The 21410-nt window shown below is 45.1% G+C and overlaps 1 protein-coding gene across 1 annotated transcript in view; it reads right to left on the bottom strand.

The window, feature by feature from the left end:
- Positions 1 to 21410, bottom strand: part of UROC1 (urocanate hydratase 1) — a 196713-nt gene that overhangs the window by 124567 nt on the left and 50736 nt on the right. The gene's annotated exons all lie outside the window — the stretch shown is intronic.

Genomic DNA, 21410 nt, shown 5'->3' with positions numbered 1-21410 from the left:
TAGTGTGAGTAACAACATTTGTGGGTTTTGGTGGAAATCATTTCGGGGAAGTGGAGAGAGGCAGGGATGAACAAGGACGGGGGACAGAGCAGAAGGGTTTGACACAGTGGGATGAGGGAAGCAGGCGGGGAAGGGGCGTACTGTAATCTATCAGATGGTTCCCAGTCGGTGAACGTCTGAGGAGAATTGGAAGAAGGAGAAGAACCCAATGCTGCCTGATGGACCACAGCTATGAATGGACCTTGGGGTAAAAGGGACAGGACCCTCAGAGAGTGGCGGCTTGCAGTGGGAGTGCTGCAGGTGGTAGGGCACGGGAGGGGCAGGGTGGGGGGTATTGGAGTCGGACATACGACGACCACGATTAAAGTAAATAAATAAATAAATAAATAAATAAATAAATAAAACAGGAGGGGCAGGGTGGGGGGTATTGGAGTCGGACATACGACGACCACGATTAAAGTAAATAAATAAATAAATAAAACAATCTACCTTGCGCTAGTTGCATTGCCAACTCGGCGATGCAGTGAGCGCAAGGGAAAACAGTTGTATTTATTTATTTACTTACTTTACTCGTGGCCGCCCTACCGCCCCGTAGCACTCCCACTGCGAGCCGCCACTGCTCATAGACCCAAGGATCAGACATTGGCATTAGATTCAAACCATCAGCAGAGATTTCCTAATGCCCTACAGCTCCCTAGCATCTCAGTAGCGCATGGTGAGCACAGGAGGTATGGGGGCATTTTTGGAAACCAGATCCAACCGACTGACAAAGGGTGGCCATCACCATAAGCTTGCCAGTTCAGTGATTCAGAAATGGCACAGTTGGTAACACGCCCAATATCCACTGGAAGGCCATTGTCAAAGACATGCAGCTCAATCAGGTGCCAAGACACGGGTTCCAGTTTTTGGATCCAAGGCTAGCTCGATGCTTCATGGGAGGCAGAAGGGTTATCCCTTCACAGAACCACTGGATCCTATCAAAGTCATCATAGATTTCGGGCATACCCTACTCCGACCTTCCTGCTGTCTGGGTTCTGGATCAGCCGGTAACTTGTTGCAGTGAGGACCACAGACGGATCAAAGATCAACAGCGAAAAGATGCGGCCATGTGGCTCAATGACCACCAACTCCAACTATCCAAACATCTAAAAATTCTATTACATCGCAAATCGAATCTGCAGCATATAATTTCAACAACTACTCTCTGCTACGTCAATAATTATTGTGCATTGACAACACACACAAAAAGCTATACATAATACTCTCAATTCACAACGATGCAAAATGCGGCAAGCTATGCCATTACTTTTATTGTATTTCGAATGCTTCCAGGCCAACAGGATCCTCAAAGCCCTTCTTCACTCCTTATTTGGACCAGGCATCCAGAGGAACGTTTCTGAACCAAAAGCCAGGGAAGACGCCAATAGGCAATTCCATTAGACCCACCATAGGGCACCACCTCATTGGCCTGGCTACTCCCTACCCTCTTTTTTTATGTACACATGCCTAATGAATTGTATTATTTCATAGTGTAAACACCCATTTGCACTTGGATTTGAGAGCATTCAGCACTAGCAGAGCTGCTTCCTCCAATGAGGTTTGTATGTGAAGTGCCACAGTGATGTCAGGGCATATATTTGAGACATCATCAGGAAAAGCAGACCATAAAATTGTATTGGTGTTTAAACGGCGATTTTGTACCCCTTACAAGACGCCAAGCACTTTGAAAACTATTACTTTCATATGGAAATCCGAAAAACACAGCCCCTTGCAGCCCTCAAAGCAGGTCATTGGCTGTCTCATAAAAAAGTGGTATTCTTTGTAGATGACCATATTCTAAGATTGGGCTGTACGATAGGTGCACAATAGTGAACTGGACATACTTTAAGTTGAAGGCTCTCTCAGTTCCTTGAGGAGTGAGTCCCAATTGAAACAGATCTCCTGTACCCTCCCCCACCTACCTTCTTGCAATCAGAAGGACTCTCCTTTTAGAACTAGTACAATGAATTGAATGAGAGTTTCTACCTTAATAATGTATGTTTATCTTCTAGGTAGGTCCTAGCAAAAGGACTTCATGTCAATTCTCAATTGTAAATTTAGTCTAGACATCACAATCGTATTAAACTTTTTCCTTTCTGCACCTAAACGCCAATAAGACATGTCATATTTCAAATTACAGCAACATTATATATATAGAATTCTAACCCTATGTGAATCAACAGTGCCTTTGGAATTCTATCACAATATTTTACTTTGGTTCATTTAAACAATGGCGCGTTAGAAACTTTTACAGAGAACAAAAAGTTTAGAGATCGGTCTTTTAGGATCACTGGCTGAGACTGTTTATTTTTATTTCTTAGTGGGGGCTCAGCCATTGAAAATAGGATTCAGTAATCCTACCGAGGATGGGCCATATGAATTATTGGACAAGCCCTTTTAGTACTTAATCTTCTGGTCCCAGATTCGGTTTGCTTTGAATAATAGGATCACTACTCAAAAAGTAGCTGCAACACGTTTCAATCACATTAAGGGGAACCCTGAATGAAACACGGGTCTTCATCGGGTGTGTGATCCATGCACTTGGTCTCTTACTGACTGATGCACATTGATATGGGTGTTTCTAGACTGCAGGAGAAGGTAACCGCCATCCATCAATTGAAACTGTACAAACAACACATTTTTTTCTTGGTGAATCTAGTGGCTGCATATATCCATCTCTCTCCTATGCATACACAAGGGTCCTTCTTCCACCTCATCACCTTTGCTGAAGTCCCCAACCTCCATAAAACAATGCCAGTATATAAATGGAGGTATTCAATAATGAGGCGGACATCGTTGTGCTGACGGGAGCCATGTTGCAATGTAGTGCGCCGATACTTGATAGTATGAAGTCTTCTGCCTAATTTGAAGTGTTCCTGAACTGGATGATCCTGGATATCAGATCTCTGCTCCGCAGATTTTACAACAAATGAAAGAAGAGGAAGGGGTTGGTTCTTTGATCCAGTTAGATGGCAAAGGTTCTAGTGAGCTAGTGAAATGGGAGACCGAGAAATTGATGCCGCCTTAGTCATCGAGTAACACAACCAGCAATGCTTTGAAGGAGCCGATGCTGGAAGAAGAGGCTAGGCAGACGCTAAGGGAGAACAAAGAGGTCGAGTGAAAGGAGGGAAGGAATTTCTAGACCTGGCGGAAGGAAAAGATGTGATGGAGATGGTTGTTTCTTACATCACAGAGAGTCTAAACTACAAGAAATTATACTAGAACTTCACACTCAATAGTATATATTGAGAACTTCCTAGATTTCAGGATTCAGAATGTGAGATGGGCTGAAAGATTCAACGCTGACTAGTTGAGCTCCTGATTTGCCCATCTGGATGACCCCTATGTTGGTGATGGTATATACAAAGTACAAGGAGTTGACAATAGGAGACCAGACAACACAGATTACCCGACAATGCCACTGCTGAGCTCCCATATAACACAATGAACTGGCAAAACGTACAAGCAGTCGAAAAAGCAGGCATATGAGGTGAGAATTTTCCGTGCCTAAGTAAACTTGCTGCATCATTTGGAAATATTAATAAGACTTAAGCTTATGAAATGAATGAACAGATTTTGAACTGCTGAGATTTAACTCCGGGTGTCTGACTTTATTGCACCCAGTAACTCCTTAGTGCGAGAAATCGGCAAAACCTATAATTCTGAACTTCATGTAAACAGGTATTCATCCAGGGTTCAGAATGTTATGGGTCATTCACAAGGAGGGCCATGGTTTCAAATACAATGTGCTAATAATTTTATAGCATTCAGACTCTAGAGCATCTTGGTGCTGGAACAACCATACAGGGATTTAAAAATGGTAGGAACTAGCGAAGAGAAGATGGTTGTACATGGCTAGCATGACATTGTTCCAAAGCTTATGGCCTAAATATTGTAGAGGTTACACCCCCCCCCACATCCTTGTAGGCACCAGTCTGAAGCTGGTTATTTGCCTAAGTAATAGTGGGTTGCAATAATGAATTAATAATAATCATTAGTTCGGTATCGGATTAGAATACTGTCCGCAGCAAGTGCTTGGCATATTAAGAATTATTCACTTGGGTTCTTCACCCCCGCGATTAGCGCTGATATTTTACCAGTGTTTGATCTAACATTTCTTTTCCACAGCCGGTCTTCTGGTTCTGGACAGCCCTTCTTAGTATGATCAACAAGTGATAACCAGCCGCTAGATGCTTCATTTCTCATGGTACCTTTGCACTGTTCTGTTTGGAGGTTATTTCTGCAACTAGGTTTCCATCATCCCTCTCAATCAATCAATTAGGATTTCTAGAGCGCTGCTATACACCCACGAGGGTATCCAGGCGCGGAGAGCCATGCTGCTCGCGTGGAATCATTTGAACAGCCAAGCCGTGAGTGCCTTCCTGAAGAGAGGGTGAAGTTCGGAAATGGAGGAGGAGGCTGTTACAGGACTTTGCGGCCAAGTAGGAGATAAAGCGTCCTCCACTGTTGCTTCGGTGCATGCGGGGGTGTAAGCGAGGTAGAGGGAGGCAGAGCGCAGATGTCTGGAGGGTTGCTGGAAGCTCAGGCAGTGGTTGAGGTATGCGGGTCCTTGATTGTATAGGCCTTTGTTGGGATGGGTCAGCATCTTGAATTGACATCTCTTGTGGACAGGGAGCCAGTGGAGTTTCTTGAGGTGAGAGGTGATGGGTATCCATTTGGGGAGGTAGAGGAGGAGTCTGGAAGCAGAGTTCTGTATGGTCTGCAATCTCTTCAGGTGGTGTGTGGTAACTCGTCCCTAGAGTGCGCTTCCGTAATCCAAGTGGCTAGTGAAGAGGGTTTGAGTGATGGCAAGTCTGGTGCTTAATGGGAGCCACTTGAAGATCTTTCGGAGCATGTGAAGAGTGAGGAAGCAGGTGGAGGAGATGGTGTTGATTTGGTTTTTCTTGGCAAGTTTACTGTCCAGGATGATTCTTAAGGTTCTGGGCATGGTCTGTGGGAGTGGGACCTAGTTTAGCTGGACACCAGGAGTCGTCTGTGTAGGATAGGATGCTCAGTCCATGGGTTCTGAAGATGTTGGCCAGGGGGTTCATGCAGGCATTGAACAGAGAAATGCTGAGGGATGAACCTTGAGAGACGCCGCAGATTATGTTCTTGTGTTCGGAGGCAGAAGGTGGTGAGCAGATTCTCTAGGTTCTTGCAGCGAGGAAGGATGCGATCAACTTGAGGGTGTCCTCTTGGATTCTGATCTGATGCAGCCTCTTGGCAGGACACAGTGTTGAAAGCTGCTGAGAGGTCGAGGAGGATCAGGGAGGCCGCTTCTCCCTGGTTTAAGAGGGTTCTGATATCGTCAGTGGCTGCGATCAGGGCAGTGTTGGTGCTGTGGTTTGTACAGAGTCCAGAAGATTGTTGTTCTCCAGGTATTCCATGAGTTGGCAGTTGATGGCCTTTTCGATGACTTTGGCAAGGAAAAGGAGCAGAGAAATGGGCCGGTAGTTCTTGAGCTCATTGGAAATCAGCAGATGGTTTCTTGAGTAGGGGTTTGACTTAAGAATGTTTCCATTCTTCTGGGAAGGTGGCCTAGACAATGGAAGTGCGAAAGATGTTGATCTCATTGCTGTTCTTCCTGTTTGAGGTTGAACATGTGGTGAGGACAGGGGTCCATGGGTGCTCCTGAATGGACGGAGTGCATAATGGCTGCGGTGCTCTGTGTGGTGAGCAAGTGGTCAGAGTTTGCCTCTGTCGAAGCAAGGAGGCCGAGGATGTCAGAGACGATGGGTTGAGGTTCGAAATGTTTGTAGACGGCTGAGATCTTGTGGTGGAAGAAGTCTGCCAGAGTGTTGCAAAGTTCTTAGGAAGGGGTTATGATATTTTCAGTAGCTGAAGGGGTGGAGAACTCAATGCTGAAGAGTTCTTTGCTGTGGTTGGAGCTTGTTACACCAGTGAGCCTTGAGATGGTCTTCTCCCCCTAACGTTTTGCTTTGGACCACCACGTTTTTTGCTGGCGTTAGCACTCAGAGCACTTTGCCACTGAATAACCAGTGCTAAAGGGAATGTGCTTCCTCCCTAAACATGCTTGTAATTGGTGTATACCCGATTGGCCCATTTCATTTGTTCGTAAGTTCCTTGTACAGTGGTACCCCATGTACCCAGGGCCTGTAAGTTAAATGCTGTTAGTGGGCTTGTACGATTCATAAAGGGGGTGGTGATGGACAGAGTATCTGAATTAAGCAGAACACTCCTACCCAGTCAAAAGATCAGGGCTTGATCCATCACCGTTTTTTAGCTCACCACACCATCCCAGCTCAGAACCTGGCTACATGAAAATTAGTCTGACCCTGGCCCAGTGCATCATGGGAACAGGGCAGACCAAACTACCAAGCCAATTCTTTACCACCCCTTGTTGTAAATATGTTAGTGGGCTTGTAGCACTGATTGTGCCACCCACAGAAGTGGCCTTTCAAATCTGTCTCAGGCCTGCTATTGCAGGACCTGTGTGCTCAGTTTACTTCCACTTCAAGTTGGCATTTAAAAACTCCTTGCCATGCCTTAAACTCCCCTTTTATTACATATTAGTAACCACTAAGGTAGGCCCTAGGTAACCCTAAGGGCAGGGTTCTATGTAAGTAAAAGGTAGGACATGCACCTTTATGTTCTGTGTGTCCTAGTAGTCACAAACAGCCTGTTCCATGTTTCACTACTGTGAGGCTCACCTCCTCATAGGGTTGCATTGGGAATTTCTTAATAATCTTTTAAGATACAATTCCTGATCAGAGAGAAGTAGCCGTTTTTGATGTTTCATATGTTTGCAATGGCATTGATAAATCCTATTTACTAGTGAGGTTAGATTTAACTTTATTATTTTAGAAACACCACTTTAGAAAGTGGACATTTGTCTGCATTTACTGATCTGTGTGCCTGGCAGTTTGTCTCCAATACATTTCTGGGCTGTGCTGGGTAACAGCTACATGTGTGCATTAACTCAAGACAGACACAACACAAGACACTAAGCAGCATCTGCTTTCATCTGCATAACAATGGGTTATCCTGGGCAGGAGAGGAGAGGGGGTAACACTACATTTGACTAGGTAGTGTCCTGTCGCCCCATGAAGGGCTGATTTACCCCCTATAGCTAGAGTAGCAGACAGAACTAGGCTGAACGGGGACCTGTGCACGCCACAGAGTTCTTTTGAAGTCGTACCCAAAAGAGCCTTTGATGTGGGGGGTAAGTACTGGGTCTCCAACCCCATATAATCAGATAACTTTTGGACCTGTAACCAGACCTTGCTGGCTCTGCATCTACACATTGCCAGAAGGAACTGCTGTGCTGCCAAGAGGGAGTGCCACTCTGCAAAATGCTCTGCTGTGTTGGCATGATGCTTGTTGAGCTGTAGGAGGGACTGCCACTTTGCGACCTGCCTTGCTGTGCTGGCCTGCTGCCTGCAGTTCTGTGCTGTGTAGACAAAGCGTTCTCCAAGGGCTTGTTGGCTTGTCCCCTGTTACCCGAAGTCTCAGGGCCATCAAAGACTTTGACTTCTAGTCCCTGCCATGGGATTCCGCACCCTGTGCATCCTGCAGTGGGCTAGTGACAACAAACAAATCGCTCCTAATCCCCTGCTCGTGGTGGGAGCAGAGCAAGTGCTTCACTCTGGGGCAGATCGAGTGCATGTGGTAACAAGGACCAGCACTTTCCTCTTCACTGGCAGATAGAGTGCTGTTTGTAACCCTGTTTCCAATGCACATTCCGGAAAGGTGCCTTTCAAGCACTCTATTGCTGGACACCGCCTGTACCTGGTACCGCAACACAGTGCTTCAGATCTTGCCAGCCCGAGAGCTGCTCCTCTACACCAGACATTAGCACTGCGGCAGACTCTACAGCATGGGGGTTAGTTACCAGCATTCCAGTCTTGAGGGACAAAGTAGAGACTTGCTCAGTGAGGACTTGGGGGGGGGGGGGATGGATAGGACATGCTCCTACAGTGAGAAAGCTCCTGTCCCTTCATTTCTAGTAAAGTAAAGTAAAGTCCACATTTGTAAAGCGCACAATCACCCGTAAGGGTCTCTAGGCGCTGGGGGCCGTCGGGAAGATTAAGCGAGCTATTGCCCAGAGTCACATGGTGCTGGGCTAACCTGCCGCCGGAGCCGGGGATAGAACCGTGTTCCCCAGATTCCAGCGTCAGTCGCCCTGGCCGCGGCGCCACACCTCCCCCCTAGTATTACCATACAGATTCTAAGAAGAGGGGGATGATAATAGCACTGCTATTTTTAACACTGCATAATTTGAAAAGTACACATATGATGTTTATCATTGTGTTCTTGCCTTTTTCAAAATATCATAATCTATATTGCTTAAACCGGTGTGGAATCTTTTTGTGGTGTATTCATTGCATTACTGTGAGTGTTGCACAAATACCTTACACATTGGCCTCTTTTGATAAGCCTGCCTGCTCTGCGCAAAGATACCAGAGGGTGAGCACAGGTTATCTCAGCTGTATATCTGACTTAACCTGACTAAAGTGGAGGGTTCTGCATGGCTTGGGTGTAGACATTAGCCAACCAGAAACCCCATTTCTAACAGAGCTAGCTTCGATGCTGTTCGCTAGGGTGTACGGTTTTGTCTCTTTCAGGAGTTGGTGGCAGTGGTCAAGTGATGTCTCAAATGTGGTTAGGTCTGTGTGCTCCTTGCCGGTGTGCCATTTGCTTTCCGTTGTTTGCACTTGTGTTTTGTGGTGCTCAGTTCCGAGGTGCATCAACTGGCATGTTTCCCCTCTGACATTCTGCCCGAACTCGTGAAGCTTGGAAGCCAGTGGGCTCCTGGGTCGTCTTTTCCTCTGGGCTTTCAAATGGGAGCTTAATTGACTAAAGCCTGCAGACCTTGGCAAATAAATGATGCTGTTTTATGAGGTCTTAAAACCATTTGAAGCTGAATCCAAAACCTTGAAGCTGCAATCTCAATATTAGTAGTAAGCTGTGCTGGAACAGTTAGCACAGGAAGGAGGATTTGTTGCGACCTTCTCCGAGGAAGAGGTGTTTAAAGCTATTTGGAAAGCTTAACTCTGTAAAGTCCTAATGGACTCATGGAATTTCTGCCCACACTAGAGAACGCTCACATCCTTGTTGGGAGTTTCTGCAAATATATTTAATTTATTCCGGCTCTATAAAAAAATATGCCCAAATCCCATTAATCCAGGGAACGACCTACCTAATACAATTCTTAATGATTGAGAACAGTCATAATGTAGGTATTTAAAGCACCAGTTTCCAGATTAACCCCCTTTATGAACCACCAGGTACATCCAGATCAGAGAGAATTCATTAAAGACAGCGAGGCGGTGATAAAGGTTTGCAAAAATCCTTCACAAGTGAGGAGGAGCAGAGAAAACATTCAAAAGATTCCACTGGAATTTTCTGGAAGAAACTCTTACAGCGGGTGGGATCCTGTTCTATATCTGCTACTTGCATCATAGTTTGCCATTACGATTCCAGCTGTAAGATTGTAATGAGGGGCCGCCTGTTCGGGACATCCAGTCGCTCAATGACTGGGTGGAGATTAACAAGGAGTTACAAGGACATTAACTTCTTTCAAATAAGTTACCTGTAACTGGTTGTCTCAAAGTGCTACCTCAAATATATGGGGTGCCAGGCATCCTAAAAGAAAAAATCTGTACCACCCTGGTGTAGAATGATTGGGCAAAGATGTGGTCTTGTACCGGTACGCGCAAAAAAAATGTAGAATTTTAAATTGATACCACTAGAACAGAGCTATAGTGTACGGCATTCCGGAGAATGTGCATGATGTGAAAAGCTGACGTATGCGGTCAAAGAATTTTGTCAAGGACTCTATGATGTTGTCAAAAGATTGTCAACATTCGTCAGAGTTTCAAAACATGTAATCCTGGTGCTCGCATGTAAAGATTACTATTCACACCTCTTCGAAAAAGGGAAAGTTAATCACGTATTTCTATCTTTCTACCAAATAAGGGGATCTTGTTCTTACGGTGCAAAGCTCACTTTCCAGCAGTTTGCCAACACTCTGGAAAGATTTGGGAGCTTCTCACCATGATCAAATCACCCATTCTGTACAGGACACTCTACCTTAACTTATACATCAGTGTGATCGTCCCTCAGTACAAGGCTAGAAATTCAAATCTCCTTTCACTAATCAGGCTGCAGAAGTTAGAGACTAGAAAGCCAGACAGTACCATTCTTGTGAAAAGCTGAGGACCACAGTTGAACAAATCCTTCAGATAAGAGAACTCTTGTTTTCTAAGACAACCGGAGCAGGTCATATTATATAGACGCATGGACTGCTTTGAATATATTCTTGGCGAGACTAAAATTAAGTTGTATTCCTTCTATGTCAAGCCAAGGGCACTCACTAGCGTCTCTCGTAATACGTGCACACTTGGTGAGAGTTGCTTTAGGAGCACTTTTAATCGTGATTTGGAGTATGTTTAATACTGCATGACAGTGATTGACCCCAATTGAAAGGCAGCGAATGGCCACAGATGAAACTATATTATGAGGCGAAAATAGGACGCAATGGTTGCAAAATGAAGTTACAAGTCCTCAAAATCGTTCTCCGAGTCCGAAATATACATAGGCTTCAAGCTAGGGAGTACCAGAGGACTAGAAACTACCTCAGTTCCAAGAGACATTTCAAATGTAAACGAAGGCATTTTAATATTAGATGTAAACTTAAAGTGCACATTCTCCCCTTGGGACATCTTGACGCTGTAGAATAGGTGTTTGTTGGTATCCAACTCAACAGTACTAATTTTATGGAAACCAGACGTATGGAAGGAACTAAGATGGCCAAGTGGGATTTTAAACTGTAGCCATGAAGTCAAAGAGACCCCTGGTGTAGATGCAATCATCTAGTGACCACTGACCAACCACGAACGATATGTAAATTCCTAGAACCAATGACTGAAAGCAGTAGCGAATAGTTGATATTTTCCCTTCTTCCTCCTCCTGTCACTCTGATGCTCTGAGAATTTAGTAGAAGACTAACCTCAAAGAAGCTGATCTACTATGGAGGTAACTGCTTTCATTTTAAAACCTTGCTAGAAGTTTGTTCTAAATCCCAATAGCATAGAATCAAACACCATTTGACATCGGGTTCTTTGCAGCAAATACCGCTTTCGCCTTTTTGCCAATATGTTGTCAGCACATCGTTCCCAGATCATAACTTAGCAAGGAACTTTCCAAACAAAGCAGTGCCAAGTTCAGCCGCCAATGCCTGCCAAGAACCTATCACCACCACTTCCAAAAGTATCAGGGAGCTCCAAGTGGTTCAACAAATCGTTTTCAGTTTCAAAGTATCAGATTTCCGGCAAGACCCTTGCTCACAGAAATGGAAATGAGTGCCCTTTACTAGTTTTTTTATTTTTATAAGAGGTCTACAAACACATAAAAGGGTTACAGGCTTGCCTGTAACATGGATATATTATTTGTGTTGGCCAATAAGAAGGTATAAATGGCTCTAAAGTATTCTTTCAATCTTTAAGAGACAAAGGATATTCATGTTTGGCTTGCAAGTGTAGCCAGAAGTCAAACTGTTAAAGTACAAAACAGGAATTAAGAAGAACATTTTGTATCTGTCAAATTTATTTTCATTTCAGTTTATGCATGTATAGTTTGCCTAATTTAAATCATTTAAAAAAAAAGTTTTATATTTAGATTTAGGAGTTCGTGTACACCTCTTTTAGCATGTTGAAATGCATTTGGCTCAATAAATGGTACTATTGGCCAATTAACTGTCCACGTGAATAAGCCTTACTGGGTGTCACCAGGGAGATAAAGTTTGTCAAATAAACTGTAACCAATGCATCACCCCCTATTCCAACATACCAGTCCTACTTAGGTTGATTCTTTGAAAAGATTTGATGGCTGCAATGCTTGCATTAAACTCAGCTGTCTGCAACTGCTCTGGGACACATTCAAGTTAAGCGTTTTTTTGCTCACTGTGCTACTACAGACCGGGACCAGCCACCTGCAAACCAGCCTTTTTCCATCTCCAGTGGAACCAGGCCAGCCTGACCTGTTAAGGCAGGGATTCTGCCCTCCGACAGGGATCTGCTTCATTGATGTCTGGTTGGGCCCCATTATTGAGGTGCACTATGAGTCTTACGGTAGTGTCAGCTAACAAATCCAGATCTGCACATATCCACATCTCGTTATAGCTGTTGCACTGATGCAAGAGAAAAGTTTGGCCTCTCAATTGGGTTTCTCTGTACCCTGGCTGTGACATTACTAAGTATGGGCGAAATATGCGAATTCACGGATTTCCCCACGAAATCGCAAAACAAATTCGCAGATTTTTTTGCGATTTGCACTGGAAGCCACACACTAGCACTATGAAACGTCTTCCCGCCCTTTCCCCACTATGATGGACAGCTCAACTCAAGGGACCTCTGAGCCTTTTGGCGCGGTGCAAAGTTACAGGCACACATGGTCACTGGAGACACATCTTCCGGCTCTTTACGCAGCTGCAGTGTAGTAAAAGCACTATGGGGCAGATTTACAAGACCCTTGCGCCTCTTTTGCGCGGACGTTGCATCACTTTTGTGACGCAGCGGCAGCACAAAAGATGCACCATGGTGCTGGGTATTAACAACGTGACGCATCTGAGAGATGCGTCACGTTGTAAAGCCCTGCGCCACCAGGAGGTGTTCCAGCGCAGGGGAGGACGTTCCTGCGCAGGAACGCCTCCTAAAAGTGGCTGAGTGAAATCTACAAGATTTCACTCAGTCACTTTTAGGCCAATGCTGCGTCAAAACCCTGCGCCTGCTTGAAGCAGGCGTAAGGCTTGACGCAGCATTGGGGAGATAGGGCCCCCAGAGTATTGCTGGAGCTGCGTCGCGCTTGCGACGCAGCTCCAGCAATGCACCGCTTTTATGGCACAGATGCGTCACGCATCTGTGCCGTTTTTGCCACATGGTGCGCCGCATTGTAAATGCGGCGCACCATTTGTGGCGGAGCTGCGGCGCACAATAACTGGTGCATCCCTGGGGATGCGCCAGTTATTGTAAATCTGCCCCTATACATTTAGCCAACGAGGGTGCACTTACTGATTAGACAGTAGAAAGTACTCCAATTGAGTAGAGGGATTGCACAAAACGGTGGCATCTTCGTGGACAACACGCAGGGCGGGATTCATTCTGGCACGATGCTCCGGTCACAAAAATTAAACCTCAACAAAAGGCACTTACAGATACAAATTAAGCAGGTGCCCGAGTTGAAGGTCAAATTCAGTAACGTAGTAAATCAGCCCTAAAAAATTGTGAGCAAGGTCGAGGCTGGGCAAGTGTCCTTTATCCCCATATCTGCCGTCTTTAAATGAGCTGTAATCCTTGAGGAGGTCTCTGCATCCAGGAGTTTCTCGAGCGCCATCCCCGTGTAGTTCCAGTGACCAGGAGCCTGCTTTCTCCTCATCTGCTGCCCTGCTCGGCCTCTGACCCTTTAAAACAAGAGGCATGTGAACTCGCATTGAAGCCCTGCACACCACACACTAGCATAGCGCTAGTGTGTGGTGTGCCTCTTGCACCCCTGTCACCCTCTAGTTTATCACAGCACCCTCTGGTTCACCGTCACCCTCTGGTTCATCACAGCACCCTCTGGTTCATCACGGTCACCCTCTGGTTCATCACGGTCACCCTCTGGTTCACCACTGTCACCCACTGCCACCCTCTGGTTCATCCATGTCACCCTCCGGTTCATCCATGTCACCCTCCGGTTCATCCATGTCACCCTCTGGTTCATCCAGGTCACCCTCTGGTTCATCCAGGTCACCCTCTGGTTCATCCAGGTCACCCTCTGGTTCATCCAGGGCACCCTCTGGTTCATCCAGGTCACCCTCTGGTTCATCCAGGTCACCCTCTGGTTAATCACAGCCAGCACCCTCTGGTTCACCGCTGCACCTTCTGGTTCATAACAGCACCCTCTGGTTCACCACTGTGGATTATGGGGGGAAAGCACACCTGCCCAGCCTCAACTGAGATGAATTAATTTGGGGCTGGGGTAATGTATCACTGAATTTGAGCTTCAAGTCTGGCACCTGCTTCCTTATCTGTAAATACTTCCTGTTGCAGTTTAATTTTTGTGACAGGAGCATTGTGCCATACTTCTAACTATTCTCTGACCTTGCTTTGAGGGTCAGCGCAGGGTCAGAGAATAGTTGCAAGTAGGCAACGAACTCTGGAGGGACCCTCAGGAAGCACTACAGGGTTACAGCAGGTGCACAAGTTGAAATTAATTTCTTTGTAACCAAATGGTTACAAAGAAATTAGCTTGAACTTTTGCACCTGCTGTAACCCTGTAAGTGCTTTCAGCTTTGCAAAATTAGTTCCGCGCGATTTCGCTGACTTTTTCTGCAATTTCGCGAGATTAGCGAAATTGCAGAAAATCCGCAAATTCCGCGAGCTGAACGAATTTTACGCCCATGCTTAGACATTACTCCTATTAGCTGTGCACAGAGGACACAATGAGGAGTGGGTGAACATTTGTGCTTTGCCAGTGGAGTTTGCAGTGTTTTGCTCACTCCGCGTTCCACTTGGAACGCAGGGTTCCACTTGGAACACAGAGCTCCAGCGCAAATCCGCCAACCGCAGCATGGCAGAGTTTTTTTCTCACATGCGTCTCACCAAAGTTATGTTGGTAAACGAGAATTGGCATTCCTTAGCATGATTTTTGGGCACTAGAACGTCTCCCCGCGAGATATCTCAACGATGGGTGGTCGCAGCAGGTCGTGACTGTATGCATTGAGATAGCTGCCACACGAGTAGGAAATCAACTTGGGCGACAGAAAGCAGCACCCTCCAATTTTACAGCGTGGACCAAGCTCCAAGCGCTTAAAATCTGCGCGAAGTGCTGCACACCAGCTTGTGGAACTCCCCAGAATCTCACAGAGTTCTGTAACTGCATGGAATTCTGTGTAGTAAAACTCAGCGCGTTCCACATCATGGATGCGTACCTTGTGAGGGATGCAAGGATGTCTTCGTGCCTTATACATTTTTCACCTATGATTCCCACATCTGATAAGTTGATGTCTGTATTATGCACTGGCCTCCTAACATCACAAAAAGACATGTCAGCTACTAGTACCAATGCTGGGTTGCATTCCATTGCAAACAGGGACCAACTGCATGTAATCAGTTTAGGACATCTTCAGGACGGATGGTCCAGCACTAAGCCGCGTCCCCTCTGATCTAGGAACAATTTGGGCCTCGTCAATGTGGTGCAGCAGGAGGCCTATGGGACTGTGAGATCACAATCAAAGTCCAGATGCATATCTCCCACTTCTGGAGATTTAATTTAACCACAGTGAGAGAGATAAACTTGAGCACTCCCCCCCCCCCCACCCCCCATTATTATTTTGTTTTTGTCAGGGAGATGCCGTATGTGCCTCTCCCTCATTTCCTAATCTGTCAAGTTTGTTTGACCTACGACCTTTGATTTACAACCCCGGACAAGAAAACATTTCACTTTAATATCTAGGTGCTCTAATTACGTTTTATTATAATCTTATAATAAATGGAATTCTGTAATCCTTGAATAAACGGCACTCTTCAATTTCTTTATAAAATCAGCGTATTATGACGCACAACGTCGCCGATTATATTATGAAAAGACATCCGAACTCTACTATTGTATGGTTATTACAGTATAGCTCAGATGTTACAATGCCTGCTGCGAGAGCCAGCAACCGAGGTGAAATGGCAGGGCAAGGAATTGAGCATAATTGAAGCAGCTGTTTAAAGCAACAAAAACCGAACATTGCTTTTCTTTATTCTGTTTTTTTTTTAATAGAGTACAATGATAAGCAGATAGAGAATGTGTATTTTTTGCACTACTTAGAGAAAAGCTTGAAAATGTCTGCATGTTTTTACACATTCCGAGGTTCTGCAGTTTTTTTTTTTAAACTGACTTGTATTGAACAGTTTCTGTTTGCCACAAATATCGAACAGGTTTTTGATGCGTTTAATTTTGCACTAGAGGTTTCTTATTCTTCGTGTTTGTAAACATGCTATCTCTTTAATATGTAAGAGCTGCAAATCAAGGTTTTAAGTGGTTTGCAAGAAAGGTGATGGTGTGACCATGTATTATGTGGGATAATGTACCCCCTAACATACATCACAAGGATATAGTGCAAGTCACCTCAGAGTTCCATAACCTTATTAAGGAACTCATGCTTCGGCCTTGTTCCTCTATATGGTTATGGAAAACCTTAATAACTTGCAATATCCTTATAATGTACAGCAGAGGATACTTTATCCCTTATATATTTTTACAATAGTGTGCCTGCCTATGTTCTTTGCATTTTCTGCCAATGTATTGTATTGTTGTATATTAATATACTCAGCAAAGCCACCCTTACTATAAGATGCATATCAGTGTGGTTTATAGGTTCCCTGAGAATTCTAAATCTGATTCAAGTTTCAAATGTTGAGTCAACTTACCTGCATTATTTTCTGCAACTGGTTTCATTTACAGCCAGCAAAAAGTGTTCCCATTGTCAACCTACGAAAGATGTGCAATGGCATCCAGGAATCTGACTCCAGATCGAACACAAATACCCGCAACAAACACTTAACTCACTGAGCTATCTTGTCAACTAAGAAAAGTGTACATGTCATGCTTCACTAATGTATATATTCACAATGATAAACAAAATAAACAATACAAAATAACTATTCCTCCACTGCTACCTCAGTATGGGACAATGCCCCATTGGTTTACATTTCAATATTTGCAAATGGGTCAAATTGACCTGCTCTTAATTTTGAGTAAATATAATGAAGACCCTTCATTGGCAGGATTTGTTTTCTACATCAGTCAAATCTAAGTTTATTTATATTCTCAGTGCAACATTCACACTAAGGCAACTTTTGAATGGAGAAGTAACATTTTCATTTAAGAATGTGGGAAATTGGTTTTACAACTATCTTTGGAGTGCATGCTTGGCCTTGTAGGAAGTTGGCTCTCTGTATAGTGCACTAAAATGAAGGACACTGTGTAGAGAGTCCAGCAGATCCCAGCTTGGTATACAGAGGCAAAAGTAGAGAATACTAACGCTCTATATGGGAAGTGGGGGTAAGCAGTTAGGCTTATCAGTGGGTAGTGCTAAGCATTTGTTGTACTCACAAAGGAAATAAATGAGAGACACACTCAAGAAGAAATCCAAGATCAATTTTCAAAAAGAACACAGATTTTGATATAATTTTTGAAGACCAAGAACTTTATTCACAGGTAAGTACTTTTTTAGTTATGAATTTTCAAAGTTCGGAAAATAGTTTACTGTTGTGCATAATTGTGCACAATGAAAGTCTACGGAGAAAAACAAAAATGCATATCAAATTTTAGTCGGTTCTAGGGTTTCCCCTTTGAGGTTTAGGGTAGCAGCAGACCAAGGTCCAATGTTCCAACAGCAGATTGTCGGGAGCATACTGATTCGGGTGGGAGCAGGGTGCTGAAGTTGTTGGTAGCTGATGCGCTACAGAAAAGAGGGCCACCTCAAAACAGGCGGCACAAGGGGACTTATAGGTAAGTCATGGGGACCTTAAACTAGAGATCTGGTTGCAAGTGCCTCAGGATCACTGCTGGTTCATCAGTACTCAGACCAGGTGGGCTGGGTGCAGAGCAGATAGATTAGCCGGGCTCTGTGCGTCAAGAAAGACTTTGTGGTCAGGGGCAGGCAAATTGCAGGGATGATTGCTGGACAGCCAGGCCACTCATGAAGTGGGTATCAGGGGTCTCAACTTCCCCCTTTGGTGCTTTCTTCATGGGTGGTTGGATTCAGGATTGGGCTCATCTCCTCTGCATCAGTTGCAGGTGGTCCGGTACCTCGTGTATTGCTACAGCATGGCTCCAGTAGGTCCTGGTGTTCTCTCACTTTGGGGGGGGTAGATCGGACCCTCGCGTTTCACCGCTGGTCCGGTTGGTGCATCGCTGGGGAGTGGCAAGTTGATAAACTGGACTCTGCGGGAATCGGTGCCTGTGGACTTTAGGGGAGTAGTTCATCTACTCCAAGGGAGTGGTCTGATGATTGGCGAAGGGCTGGTGGTGCTACAGGGTTCTTGCAGGCCTCACAGTAGCAGGACGAGGCATCACACCATGATGGTCATGTCCCTGGAGGCAGCAGACAGGGCTTCTGCCAAAATTCTGCAGCAGGTACTATGTTATCGGGTCAGCAGTGTCTGTTTTCTTCTTAGGTCCATCAAATCTAAAGTTCAGGGTCCAGGGGTACCACAGAAATACTACATTTAGTGGCATTTACAGGGAAGACAGGTAGAAGTCAATGGGCTATCTACCTTAAGGGCGTCTACACCCTCTGTGTGTCCACTTTCTTTGGGGAGTGGGCACAACACTGACTCTAATTAGCTAATTGCCTCTCAAACAAGATGGAGGAAGCTGAAAAGTGTGGTCCACGTCACCTGCCCCACCTTAGGGGTGGTGCTGGCTGAATGTGGGCCCACCTCCTACTCTAATTTTCCTGACTGTCCTCCTGCCAAATGTGAAACAGGACAGGGGTTTGGCATCCTCCACTATCTGGGGATGCCTAGATTGCATTCCAAAGGAGACTTCGCCTTTTGAAGCTTCCCGCCTTGGAATGCCATTCCAGCTTGGGGAAGGTGTGAAGCAATACTGCCCAGAGCAGCCATTGTTCTTGGGATCTGAGAGTGCAGGCTTCCATCTCATGACGTCAGAAACATGTCTGGTGGTTGCAGGCTGGATAAGACTAGTCCGAGACCACACCAGAGCTTGGTAGATTTTCAGGGGACACCTCAAAGGTGCCCTGTGTGCATTTATTAATAAATCCAACACTGGCATCAGTGTGGATTTATTAAGAGGAGATATTTGGTACCAAACATCCCTGTTTACAGTGAAGCCATCATGGTGCTGAGAAACTCTTAATAACAGCCCACATACTCTCTAGGGCTTCCCTGTGCATTTACAATATGGAAGACTATAGGATCATATCTGCTCAGGCCGGTACGACCACAAGTGATATAGTGCACCTTGCCTTAGGGCTTTAAGGCCTGCAATAGGGGAGACGTACCTATACCTCATGCAGTGTCTGTGGGCATGGCACACAGGGATGTGTGCTATGTTGACTCTTCAGTTTTCTTTGTTGCAAGACACGCAGACTGCAATGGCAGCTTGCATGGTCTTGGTGAGGGGTCCTTAGGGCTGCAGCCCTAGGGGACCCTCTTCAATTCCAATGCGCTAGGTACCAGGGGTACCGTTTACTCGGACTTATATTGGGGCTGAAGTTGTGCCAACTGTGGTACAGTTTTAGGGAAAGAATGCTGGTTCTGGGAACCTGGTTAGCTTGGACCCTGTAAACCTCATTCAAAGCTACATCAAAAACCAGGCAAAACGTGGGGGGTTCTGCAACAAGAACCCAGTTTGCCACAGGCCTCATATCAATTCAGTAAACTTGTTTAGACTTGTAGCTACTACAAGAGGCAAAAACAGTTGAACTGCCATGGGAGACATAGCCCAGAGCAAATCAGATTTCTTTCTACCTCCATACAATGTATAAATCTCAAAATGCAATCCAGGTCAGTGCATTCTATTTTTGGGGGGCGGGCGGCGTGCAGATCTATTTTGTGCTTGAACGGCAAATCCACTTGGCATACTACGAGTCATATTGGCTTATGTTATATATACACATTTTAAAGATTTTATTAGGACAAATTATAAAACTATCAAATAAACAATATATAATCAAGGTATTAGAATAAATAGGTAATAAAGAAATATTACAAAATAAAAAATATATATTTAAAAGCACTAAACGTTTTGCATTTATTTACCAATTCTAACGTGCTATAGTCGATCACTTCAGCATTGGGAGTCAAATACATTTACACCAACCAAAATGTGGTTAGAATGCTTTTGAAAGAATGTGATCGTTCATCCACTTGTTAATCGCAAGTGTGGCTTCATTACTTAATGTAGGGGCATAAGGTGCCAGACTCCTCCTTCCAAATTTAAGAAGTAAATTGGAATTAATCTAGGAATGCAGCTGAGGGGAGGCATTCATATACTTTGGAGCTACGCATTGCAGGTAGAATTAATCTGCTTTCAATGAAACATGGATCTCTAATAATATTGTCAGGTGTGTGTGGCCTGCACATGTCCCATGAATGGCACTTTAGAGGGAATCCCTTGCGGAAATTTGCTGATCCTCAAATGCCTTCACTGCCCTCCGTAACTTTCCCCCCTTGGAGGTATAGCGTTTCACTCTTTGGTGCTACCACCCTTGCCATGTGGTTGTCACCCGCCACCGTGCAGGGTTGTTCTTCCTCGCAACCTCATCAGGCTCCCTTCTTGACCGAGATACAACCACCCTTACAATGGTTGACTGACGCTGGCCTCCGCTCTTATGCCGGTTACATCCTGGATATGGCATTCACTAAAAAAGTCCCAATATCCCCTTGGCAGAGGGATATTCCTTCATCATGGACAGGCCTTGCTGTCCTGAACCACAATATTCTCATCATCAACTTCTCCAAGGACATTCTGTCACCTACTTTGCAACACTTTAAATGTCTTGCACATTTTACCCACCATTTTGTGTTCAGTAGAGTATTCCTAGCTTGACCCTTGTAAAGTCTGCATCCACCAATCTCACGCTCCATGCTGCAAGCCACCTCTAAAATCTGCATCCACCAGTCTCACACTCCACGCCGCCAGCCACCTGTAAAGTCTGCATCCACCAGTCTCAATCTCCTCGTTGCAGGCCACCTCTCCACTTGCATACTGCCCATCAGCTTCATTACCGGCTCTCCTTGGGTCTGCCTCTAGGCATCATGCAGGTTACTCGCACCATGCAGCGCGTCTATAGGCCTAGCCTACAAGAACCACTTGGAGCCATTTTAAAAATGACTCCAAGATGTTCCACTCTGTATTCAATTTCCAACCCTTCCAGATCCCCTCCGCATCATGCACCCCAGTCCGCAATGCTCTTTACTACGAGCACTTTTCATTGGCATTACCCTCAGACTGCTTTCACAGATACAGGCAATTCGAATTGGAAAGTTCAACGTGAACAAGGAAATTAGGTTGCCCTCCTAATATTGTGAAAGCATTTACCAAGGGTTGAGTTTTGTGGGCAGTCAGAACTCCAGGAGTGGGCATTAGAGAACTATAAGATTGGGATATTTGACCGGTGCCGTCCAGAAACACCACTGCTGGCTGTCTTGTGGAAATTACCCTCAGACTGTTTACGTTCTGTTGGCTGCAGCCCTCTAAGCATCCTCTACTGTGTATGATCCGTAGTCCCATACTGGCCGGACACCTTTTATGAGGTTCTCTACTACGCGCCTTTGTTGCGTTACAACTCCGAACAGCAGAGGGTATATGAACATGTTTGGTAACAATATCAAAGGAAAAAAGTCTTCACC

The sequence above is a fragment of the Lissotriton helveticus genome, chromosome 9, assembly GCF_964261635.1.
Source record: "Lissotriton helveticus chromosome 9, aLisHel1.1, whole genome shotgun sequence".
Lineage (NCBI taxonomy): Eukaryota > Metazoa > Chordata > Amphibia > Caudata > Salamandridae > Lissotriton > Lissotriton helveticus.
Note: the sequence above shows the minus strand (reverse complement) of the source record. Positions and strands in the feature narration are given on the sequence as shown.